Source organism: Tamandua tetradactyla, chromosome 24 (genome assembly GCF_023851605.1).
Source record: "Tamandua tetradactyla isolate mTamTet1 chromosome 24, mTamTet1.pri, whole genome shotgun sequence".
Classification (NCBI taxonomy): Eukaryota; Metazoa; Chordata; class Mammalia; order Pilosa; family Myrmecophagidae; genus Tamandua; species Tamandua tetradactyla.
In genome coordinates, this window is record NC_135350.1 from 27,705,634 (window position 1) to 27,715,256 (window position 9,623).

Below are 9,623 nucleotides of genomic sequence, written 5' to 3' on the forward strand. Positions count from 1 at the left end.
AGTGTTAAGGGCTGTGCTTCTCTCTCCTCAAAGGATGGTCCCAGCCCAGGCTCACCCACCCTGGATCTCAGCCTTTCCCACCACTTTTCAGGGGCAAGTAAGGCAGAAGCTATTCAAAAACCCGCCGTCTTCAGGTTGCCAGGTAGATCTAAACCCTCTAATAACTGCCTTTCCCATTCTCCACCCCACCATCTAATCCCTCGCCCATTTCTGCCAGATCTCTCCATCCTGTCACTGCTGCTCCGGCTCCTTCATTGTCCTTTAAAGGCATAGGAGACAGAAAGCAGGACCACGGAGGGGCAGTTCAGTCCTGCCCACCCAGAAGTGGTGCTGACAAGGTTCCAAGGAGATGGCACGTGTGTAAGCATTCTCCTTTAGTAAAAACAGGCAAGTTTATTTTTTGTCCTTATTATAAAATAAACACGGTCACATTAGAAAATTTGGAAAATACAGAGAAGCATGAAAAAATAAAGGCCACTCATAATTCTGTCACCAGGTGCCAACACTGACATCTGGGGGGCTTCCCCGTGTGGTTATCACAGCCCCCTCGCTGGCAGGGTGGCAGAGCTACCCTGTAGACAGAAGACTTGACTGGGGACAATAAAAAATATTCACTGTTCCAGGTCAACCATCTGTTTTATTCAGATCCCTGGAGAAGATGCAGCACCTGAACGTGTCCCGGCCCCACCTTTCTGAGAACCTAATCCCGCAGTCATAATATTAGAACTCATCCTTTATGTCAAAATGGGGCTGGTCTTCAGGCTTGAAGCCCAGGTTGGGGCTGCCATCTTTGTTAAGGATCCTGCAGGCTGTTAGCCCACGATGGGGTACTTGGCTTTGTACACTTTCGTGAAGACATAATCCAGGGACTGCAGCTGCTCGGCTGTGAGACCCGTCTTGGGGGAGAAAAGTCCATGAAACATGGGGAATGGGGAATGAGGGACTCGTTTTTATCACTGGCCTCTCTCCATCCCTGCCCTCCCCATGTCCCTGAAGTAAGAGAAAGAAAATATCACAATGAAACAATTTTTCTTTTGACTTTTTAGAAAACATCCTGTGGGGGCAGAGAAGCAAAGTCTTCATCTTTTTATTTATTTAGCTGCTCAATTGCTGCAGGTATCACAGCCTCTCAGAGGGACAGCTGCCCTGGGCTGGAGAAGGTGTGCTCTGCTGCTGTCGGTCTCCACCTCCCCCTTCCGCATGCATCCCACCCACTCGCTACCAGCCTCCCGTTCCATCTTCTCCCTTCCTTCATTTCTTTCTGTGATCTTATAGCTTAAGAGTTTGCTTCATCTCTGCCTGGTACCATGGAGCACAGTTGGTGTGAGTGCCAACCTTTCTGTTAGGATTTTCTAGACCCTGAAATGGTTGTATTTGATGTTATTTTCTCCTTCACAGACATGTGAATCACCTAAAGTGGACACGAGGTGGGGGTGGTGAGGTCTCAGACACCAGCAGCAAATCTGTTCCAGAGGCTGTGGGGGAGAGGGGCAGGTGTGGACTGTAAGGTGGGCCAGGCTGCCAAGGCTGGTGGGAACCAAACTGTGAAGGTCACTGAGTTGGAGCACAAGTTCCTAAGAGCTTAGACTTGACTCTAGGCAGCAGGGAGCCATGGAAGGTTTTTGCACACGAGTGACATAATAAGATAACTATTTCAAGGAAATGGTTGCTACCACACCGAGCAGACCAGAGTGAAAATAGTCTAGTGAGAAAGCTTTGCAATCGCCCAGAGGGAAAGAAGGCTGAGGCATTTTGGTAAAGGCTTGCAATTTGCTCACAGTGTCATGAGTGAGGTCTGCAGGCTGCAGGGACATCTTGGCCACCCCTCTGGGGGTGTCCTTCCCGGTCAAGGCAGTGGAGGGGCTCCTCTTCCATAAAACTCTGGTGGGGAGAAATGAGACGTGAGTGCAGCTGTGCATGCAAACCAGCTGGAAGCCTGCAAACAAGGGGCTTCCAAGGCCAGCCGAGTCCTCAAAAGGATTCTGGGATAGAGGAGGGAAAGCAATGAAGACATAAATTCCAGTAACCTACCCCTATCCACCAGTTTGGATTCCACTAGTTCAGGATACAGAATAATTCACACATGCTGGTTAGGAGGTAATTTTTAGAAAACACAGGGTGAAAACAGTCTCTTAAAAATATTGAGTGCAAACAAGACAATGCTTGTCCCTCCAAAATACTGGTGGAAGCAAATCTGTTTCCATTTGATACTGTGTTTGGTATCAAATAAAAGATGAACCAATATAATAACTGCCTCCATAAAATCTTTTGTAGTTTCAAATAGGGAAATCATTAAATGGCATTAAAATGTTTTGTAATGTTATATGATTCTGACTCTTTGCCAAGGGATATTTCTCCCACTGTTACAACTTCAGTAAATTATCAAGTTGGAATTTAATTTTACAAGCAATGGGGAGCGAAGGAAGACTTTTGAGTAGAAGTGTGGCATTATCAGAAGAAAAAAAATGCTGTTGAAATAAAACACTGACAAAGATTCTTATCTGGATCTGGTCATTTAAGATGGAAGGGAAAGGACTCGCCCACCATTCCTGCCCTTTCCTCATCCCTCCAGTCCCCATTCTGGCTCCTGAGCTCCCCAAAGCAAAAACTAAGAAGGCCAAGCCACTTACCCTTTCCAGAAGTGACATCAAACACCACTCCCTTCACTGCCATGTAGATGGGCTGATCTTCCTAGAAAGCAGAAGAGGCTGTGAGGAGGAGGCACTGAGCCCAGCTCTCCCAGTGCAGGCTGGTTCTCTTTTGTTATCATGAGCTGTGTAAAGAGCAGTGGGTAAAGTTAGAAAACAGCTTTCCATGCAGCGTGGTCCTCAGCAAACTCATCACCTACCTGGGTCATGCGTGCTGGCTCACAAAAACTTGGAAAAGTTTATAAAGGAACATGATAAGCACATGGCAATTCCTTCCATTAAAAAACAAAACAAAACAAGCCAGGAACTGAAGCAACTTTACATAGCTAAGAATTCAAAATAATATTAAATAAATGATAAATTATTTAAATCAGTCCAATTTCCTCTCCTCTTCATCAATGTACATACATGGATGTAATAAGTGTGAATAAACTACAGTCAATTCTTGTTATTCTGGCAGCTACTTGTGTGCTCTGTGAGCACTGAATTAGCCAATACTGGACCACCACCCCTAGGGGAAATCAGGGTTAGGGTCTTGTCAGAGGGTGGTCCCAACACACTTTGTCAATCATACTGTAAAAAGGGATTTTATAAAGCTTAACAGTAGCTAATTTTTCCTGCTTAATTTTGCTATTTACATATATTTTAGCTTCTGAAATATCCAGCAAAAGCATTTGTGTCATTTTATATTCATGGCTATGCATTTGGTGTGAGTTAAGAATTATAAAGTAAAGAATTATGGGCCCCATCAGGCTGAAGATAAACAATCTGGGACTTTCCCAGGGCGGTTATCTGTTTCTCACCACCCCCATGACTCCTTGTGCCTAAATTACTTGTTGTAAAACTGCGGCTATCTGTTTCATGCAAAGAGCAACTCCCATGACTCATGCTCAAAAAAATGCTTGTTGTAAAACTGTTCGTTATCTGCTTTTTGCAAAACAGCACCTGTGACCCATGCTTGACCCCCACCCCCCTCATCTTACCCCTTAAAAGCTTTTCCAAACTCAGGCTCAGGGCTCTCTGTTCCTGCGTGTTCAGTGAGCCCCATGCATGTGTGATAAATAAACCCCTTGTGTGTTGCATGAGAGAACATCTGTTGGAGTCTTCCTATGCATGGCAAAACTCTCAAATTCTTACATTTGGAGGTTCCATCGAGATTGGCTCTTCATAGGGGAGGCTCCAACAGCCTTCTCTCTCGAGGTAAGTGAGGACTTTTTCTCTGAGGTGCGATCACTTAGTCTGTCAGACTGGCAGTGACTGTCAGAGAGTCACGTGAGCACTTCCCGACCGCAACCGACAGACGTGTCCAGGGGTTGCAGATCACTCTCCCGAGGGACGCCTCGGGATTGGGGGACCTCCGGGGATGCCTGGAGGCTTCCTACAGGGCCGACTCTGATTCTGTTTCCCTTTTGACAGGGGGGAGACTCGATCACAGTCATCAGGCCAGTTGAAGCTGTGTCTCTAAAACCGTGTAAACGTGGTGTGCCGGCTCTGTGTGTGTCTGTCTGTATTTGTGTGTTGGGAATTGTTTTTGTTTTACCAAAGATGGGTCAGGGAACATCGACTCCACTTTCTCTGACCTTAAGACACTGGTCAGAGGTCAGGGAAAGAGGTCAGAATCTATCTCTTATTATAAAGAAAGGCAAATGGCAGACCTTCTGCTTGGCTGAGTGGCCCTCCTTTAACGTGGAATGGCCTCGTGAAGGAGCTTTTCATCCACCCTTGATTTGGGCCATCAAGTCAGTCATCTTCTGCCCTGACCCGTATGGCCACCCGGACCAGCAGCCCTACATCATGGTTTGGCAGGACCTGTGTGAAAACCCACCTCCATGGATAAAGCTGTTTCTTACTCCTCTTGGTCAACATGACTCTCCCTCTGTACTTCCAATCAAGGTGCCAGGTCCTTCTCAAGCTCCGAAACTCTATCCTTCCTTACCTCCTGCAGTCCTACCGGAATCCCAATTGGATCTACTCCTCTTCAATGCAGGTCCTTCTTCCCCTCCTCCCTACCCTTCAACTCCGGTACAGGACCCCCCTTCTCTCAGCTCACCTTCTTCCTCCTCTAGTTCTCTCTCTCCACCCTCTTCCATTCCCTCTCCTCAGGTTCACCAACAGACATCCCAGATGAACCAGGACCGGCACATAGTACATGAAGCTGATGAGCACTAAGCCCATCTGATGTGGCGGTCACTCTCCCCCTCAGACCGTATGGGCCTCCAGTGGATGATGGACACAGGGGAGAAATGCCCGCTCTACAATACTGGCCCTTTTCCTCCTCTGACTTATATAACTGGAAAAATAATAACCCTCCTTTTTCCGAGGCTCCCACTAGTCTGACTGGATTAGTGGAGTCCCTTATGTTCTCTCACCAGCCCACTTGGGATGATTGTCAACAACTCCTGGGGACTCTCTTCACCACGGAGGAGCGAGATCAGATCCTACTGGAAGCCAGGAAACAAGTTCCTGGACAAGACGGGAGACCCACCCAACTCCAGCATGTCATCAATGATCGGTTCCCGTTGCGCAGCCCTAATTGGGACCTGAACACCTCTGAAGGTAGGGAGCATCTGTCCATCTATCGCCAGACTCTAGTAGTGGGTCTCCGAGCAGCCACCCGCCAGCCCACCAATTTGGCCAAGGTAAGAGAGGTTATTCAGGGAGTGGACAAATCGCCCTCAGTCTTTTTAGAAAAACTAATGGAAGCATACTGTAGATATACTCCCTTTGACCCTCAGTCAGAGGATCAAAGAGCCTCAGTGGCCATGGCCTTTATCGGCCAATCAGCTCCAGACATTAGACGCAAGCTGCAGTGCTTAGACAGGTTGCAGGACCTAGCCTTGCGAGATTTAGTCAAAGAAGCTGAAAAAGTGTTTTATAAGAAAGAAACAAAGGAGGAAAAAGAACAAAGGAGAGAGAGAGAAAGAGAGAGGAAAAAGAGTTGATGAGAGAGAAAAGGAGAACGAAAGAATTAACAAAGATCCTGGCCACAGTAGTTGAAAGAAACACTGAAGGTAGAGGACAAGCTGGAGAAAATCCCTCGGGTCAGTGTTATGTACCCCTCTTAGTCCAGACCAGTGCGCCTACTGCAAAAAAACTGGGCACTGGGCCAAAAACTGTCCGAAAAAAACGGAGGGGTACTAGGCCCCCAAATTGGCAACAACCAGCCACGTTGGCTCTAGAAAATGAAGACTAGGGGAGTCAGGGCTCGGCACCCCTCCCCGAGCTCAGGGTAAAATTTAATGTGGAGGGGGTACCAATTAATTTTGAAGTCGACACAGGAGCAGTAGTGTCGGCCCTCCAAAAACCTATAGGCCCGCTCTCCACAAAAAGGTCCTTAGTGCGGGGAGCAAATGGCAGTCGCTACCGCGCCTGGACTACCAAAAGAACCATGGACCTGGGGAAGGGAAAGGTTCAACACTCTTTCCTAGTTATCCCTGAGTGCCCTACCCCGCTTATGGGAAGAGTCTTGTTAACTAAACTAAGGGCAAGAATCATCTTCAATCCTAAGGGGCTGTCATGGTTAGGGACAGGTGTAAACTTGGCCAAGTTGTGGTACCTGTTCATCTGATTGGGCAAGCGCCGGCCTGTCTGTTGCAATGAGGACATTTCATAGGATTAGGTCATGATCACGTCAGCTACATCCACAGCTGATTCCATTTGTAATCAGCCAAAAGGGAGTGTCTTCTGCAATTAGTGATGCTAAATCCAATCATGGGAAGCCTTTTAAGGAGGACTCAGAGGAGACAGATTGCATTCCTGCTTTGGCTGGTGAGCCTCTCCTGTGGAGTTCATCCAGGCCATCCATTGGAGTCATCGGCTTTGCAGCCTGCCCTGTGGATTTTGGACTCTGCATTCCTACAGTCACGTGAGACACTTTCATAAATTTTATATTTGCAAGTGTTCCCTGTTGATTCTGTTTCTCTAGAGAACCCTAACTAATACAGGGGCCAAAGGTGGAATTTTTAAACCCGGTAGTAAGCCAACCTGTAATAACTGCCCTCACCTTGCCAGTCGAAGAAGAATATCAGTTGTACGTAAAACCAGAACAGCTCCACAGTTCTATTCCTCAGGCTTGGCTTAAAGAATTCCCTAATTCGGGATTTTATAAAGCTTAATAGTAGCTAATTTTTCCTGCTTAATTTCGCTATTTACATATATTTTAGCTTCTGAAATATCCAGCAAAAGCATTTGTGTCATTTTATATTCACGGCTATGCATTTGGTGTGAATTAAGAATTATAAAAAAAAGAATTATGGGCCCCATCAGGCTGAAGATAAACAATCTGGGACTTTCCTAAGGCGGTTATCTGTTTCTCGCCACCCCCATGACTCCTTGCGCCTAAATTACTTGTTGTAAAACTGCGGCTATCTGTTTCATGCAAAGAGCAACTCCCATGACTCATGTTCCAAAAAATGCTTGTTGTAAAACTGTTCATTATCTGCTTTTTGCAAAACAGCACCTGTGACCCATGTTTGACCCCCACCCCCCTCATCTTACCCCTTAAAAGCTTTTCCAAACTCAGGCTTGGGGCTCTCTGTTCCTGCATGTTCAGTGAGCCCCACGCATGTGTGATAAATAAACCCCTTGCGTGTTGCATGAGAGAACGTCTCTTAGAGTCTTCCTTTGCGTGGCAAAACTCTCAAATTCTTAGAATACACACACTGGCTCAATATGTAACCTTCTTTTATTGTGTTTGTGTTTGAAGACATTTTATATCTTTTGCTTAGTCCTTAACTCTGTATACAATGAGCCCTAGGAAGTTCTTTGCTTCTCCCCAGCCTTTTGGCGACTGTCCCCATTAGAAAACTGTCCCCATTAAAAACAGTAGCCTTGCTTTCAGAATATTTTAGAGTAACATTTAAACCTGTTTACAGGGTGAGAGCTGAGACCAGGAAGAGTCTCATCAAGTTCTGTCACAGTCAGCTGGGAACAGCCTCAGCTGGAACAGAAGAGGCAACAAGGGAGACCTGTTAAAATAAATTTAGTTTGAAATCCTAGTGATCAATGAAAGTGAGGGGTAAAGGGTATGGTATGTATAATCTTTCTTTTTCTGTTACTCTTTTATTTCTTTTTTCTGTTGTCTTTTTATTTCTTTTTCTGAATTGGTGCAGATGTTCTAACAAATGAGGAATATTCAACTATGTGATGATATTGAGAATTAGTGAATATATATGTAGAATGGAATTATGTGTTAATGTTTTTGTTCTGAATTGGTGCAGATGTTCTAACGAATGAGGAATATTCAACTATGTGATTATATTGAGAATTAGTGAATATATATGTAGAATGGAATTATGTGTTAATGTTTTTGTTTGTTCTGAATTGTTTCAATCAAGAAATAAATTTTGAAAAATACAATGGGTTTTGGATATTTTGTAGGCAAAGAAGAGTAAATTCAAGGCAGGGTAGTGTGGTAGTTTGGGGTTAACACTAATGCCAACTTGACTGAATTCTGTTTCTAAAGAGAGAACTTTTTCACTCCACAAATGCATCCTATGAGCACTACAGATGCTTTAAGATATCTATGAAACAAACAGCAGAAACTAAAAGCAACCCACAATCCCATCATTGAATACACCTACTATGAATATTTAATTTCCTACTTTCAATATATTTTGATCAATAAGTAAGATATGTTTACATGTAGACATAGTATTTGCTATATATGACATCGACAACATGAAAGATTTATCATTTGGATCAGTCTCTAGATGGCACAAACTTTACCAAAACATTAAAACTATGTGTATGTTCTTACATGCTACAACAGTTTGAAAGAGATATCTCTTTTCAATATACTCCCATAATATTCCATCTTAAGAAAACTTATATACAAATTTCCTCCCTAGTCTGTATTTAGGTCTCCAGTCCTTTTGTGTGAATCTAAAGCAATGCTGAAATGAACAGCGACATGGAATATTTAGGGATGTATCTGTGAGGACATTTTTCATTAGAAGAGCTAGCAAACCTACTTGATTCATGCGCTCAGCTGCTTTCCCTCAAGGGGCTACCAAAAGCATCTATCACAGACCTATGTACCTGGGAGCCTCTTTTCTCCTGTATTCACAACATCTCCAATGATCATTGATTTTTATTTACTTCAATGGGTAAGTAAAATCATGTTACTTACTCATTTTGGCTTTCACTTGGCTTTGGATCATTCATGCATTCTTTGGGATTTACTGGTGAGGGCAAATTCTTCTTTACTGATAAGTTTCCTTCTGCCAAGTTTCCTTTTTTCATCCTTCCTATGTTCATCCTTTTCTGATAAATTTGTAAGAGACTGTTAGAGACTAGGAATGTGTAACCTTTGCGGTTTCAAACAATGGGGCCCACAAAAACGCCCCAATTAGAAAACACTTTGGAAACCCAAAAAGCCCCCAGCAGGGACCCCACCGACTCCCACAGTGCCGCCCCCGGCCGACCACAGCTACCCCCAGCCCCTGAGCCCTGGGAGACCAGCTCTGACCCCCAAAACCGCCCCTGGCCCGCTGTGGTCTCCCCACGGCGCTGCCCCCAGGCTCCCGCCATGGCGCGGGGACCCCAGCCTCTCCGGCGCTGCCCGCCTCCTGCTCCGGTGCCTGGTCTCTGCTTCGCCAGGCCCCAGTGGGAGGCCCCCTGGGCAAGCGCCAGGAGCGCGGCCTCAGCGGGGCCCGCGGCTGCCATGGCGGCGCCTCTGTGGAGTCTCCCGGCGGCGGCCATCTTGACAATGGCGCCTGCGTGCAGGGGAGACGCGGGGGACTCTGGGGCTGCTGGGGAGGGGGCGGGCGGGAGGGGGTGTGGGCTGCGGTGGGGGCCTGAGAGGGTCCTGGGCTGGGGAGGGGGCAGTTCACAGATGCGGGCTCAGTCAGTCCCTGCAGGAAGGCCCCGCGCCTGCCACCCTGTCCCTGGTCCTGCTGGTTCGACCATGAACACTGCTGACCCAGACTCTCGAACTCAGGCCTCCAGGTGCTCTGCACTCGGGAAGTCTCATGC

At 46.2% G+C, this 9,623-nt stretch overlaps 1 pseudogene across 1 annotated transcript; it reads right to left on the bottom strand.

Moving 5' to 3' along the window:
* Positions 1-218: 218 nt before the first annotated feature.
* Positions 219-2,857, bottom strand: LOC143668169 (neudesin-like; annotated as a pseudogene). The gene is made up of 4 exons (XR_013168352.1): positions 2,849-2,857; positions 2,631-2,691; positions 1,779-1,881; positions 219-896 (listed from the first exon to the last, which is right to left on the bottom strand). The product of XR_013168352.1 is annotated as a neudesin-like (transcript).
* Positions 2,858-9,623: the final 6,766 nt, after the last annotated feature.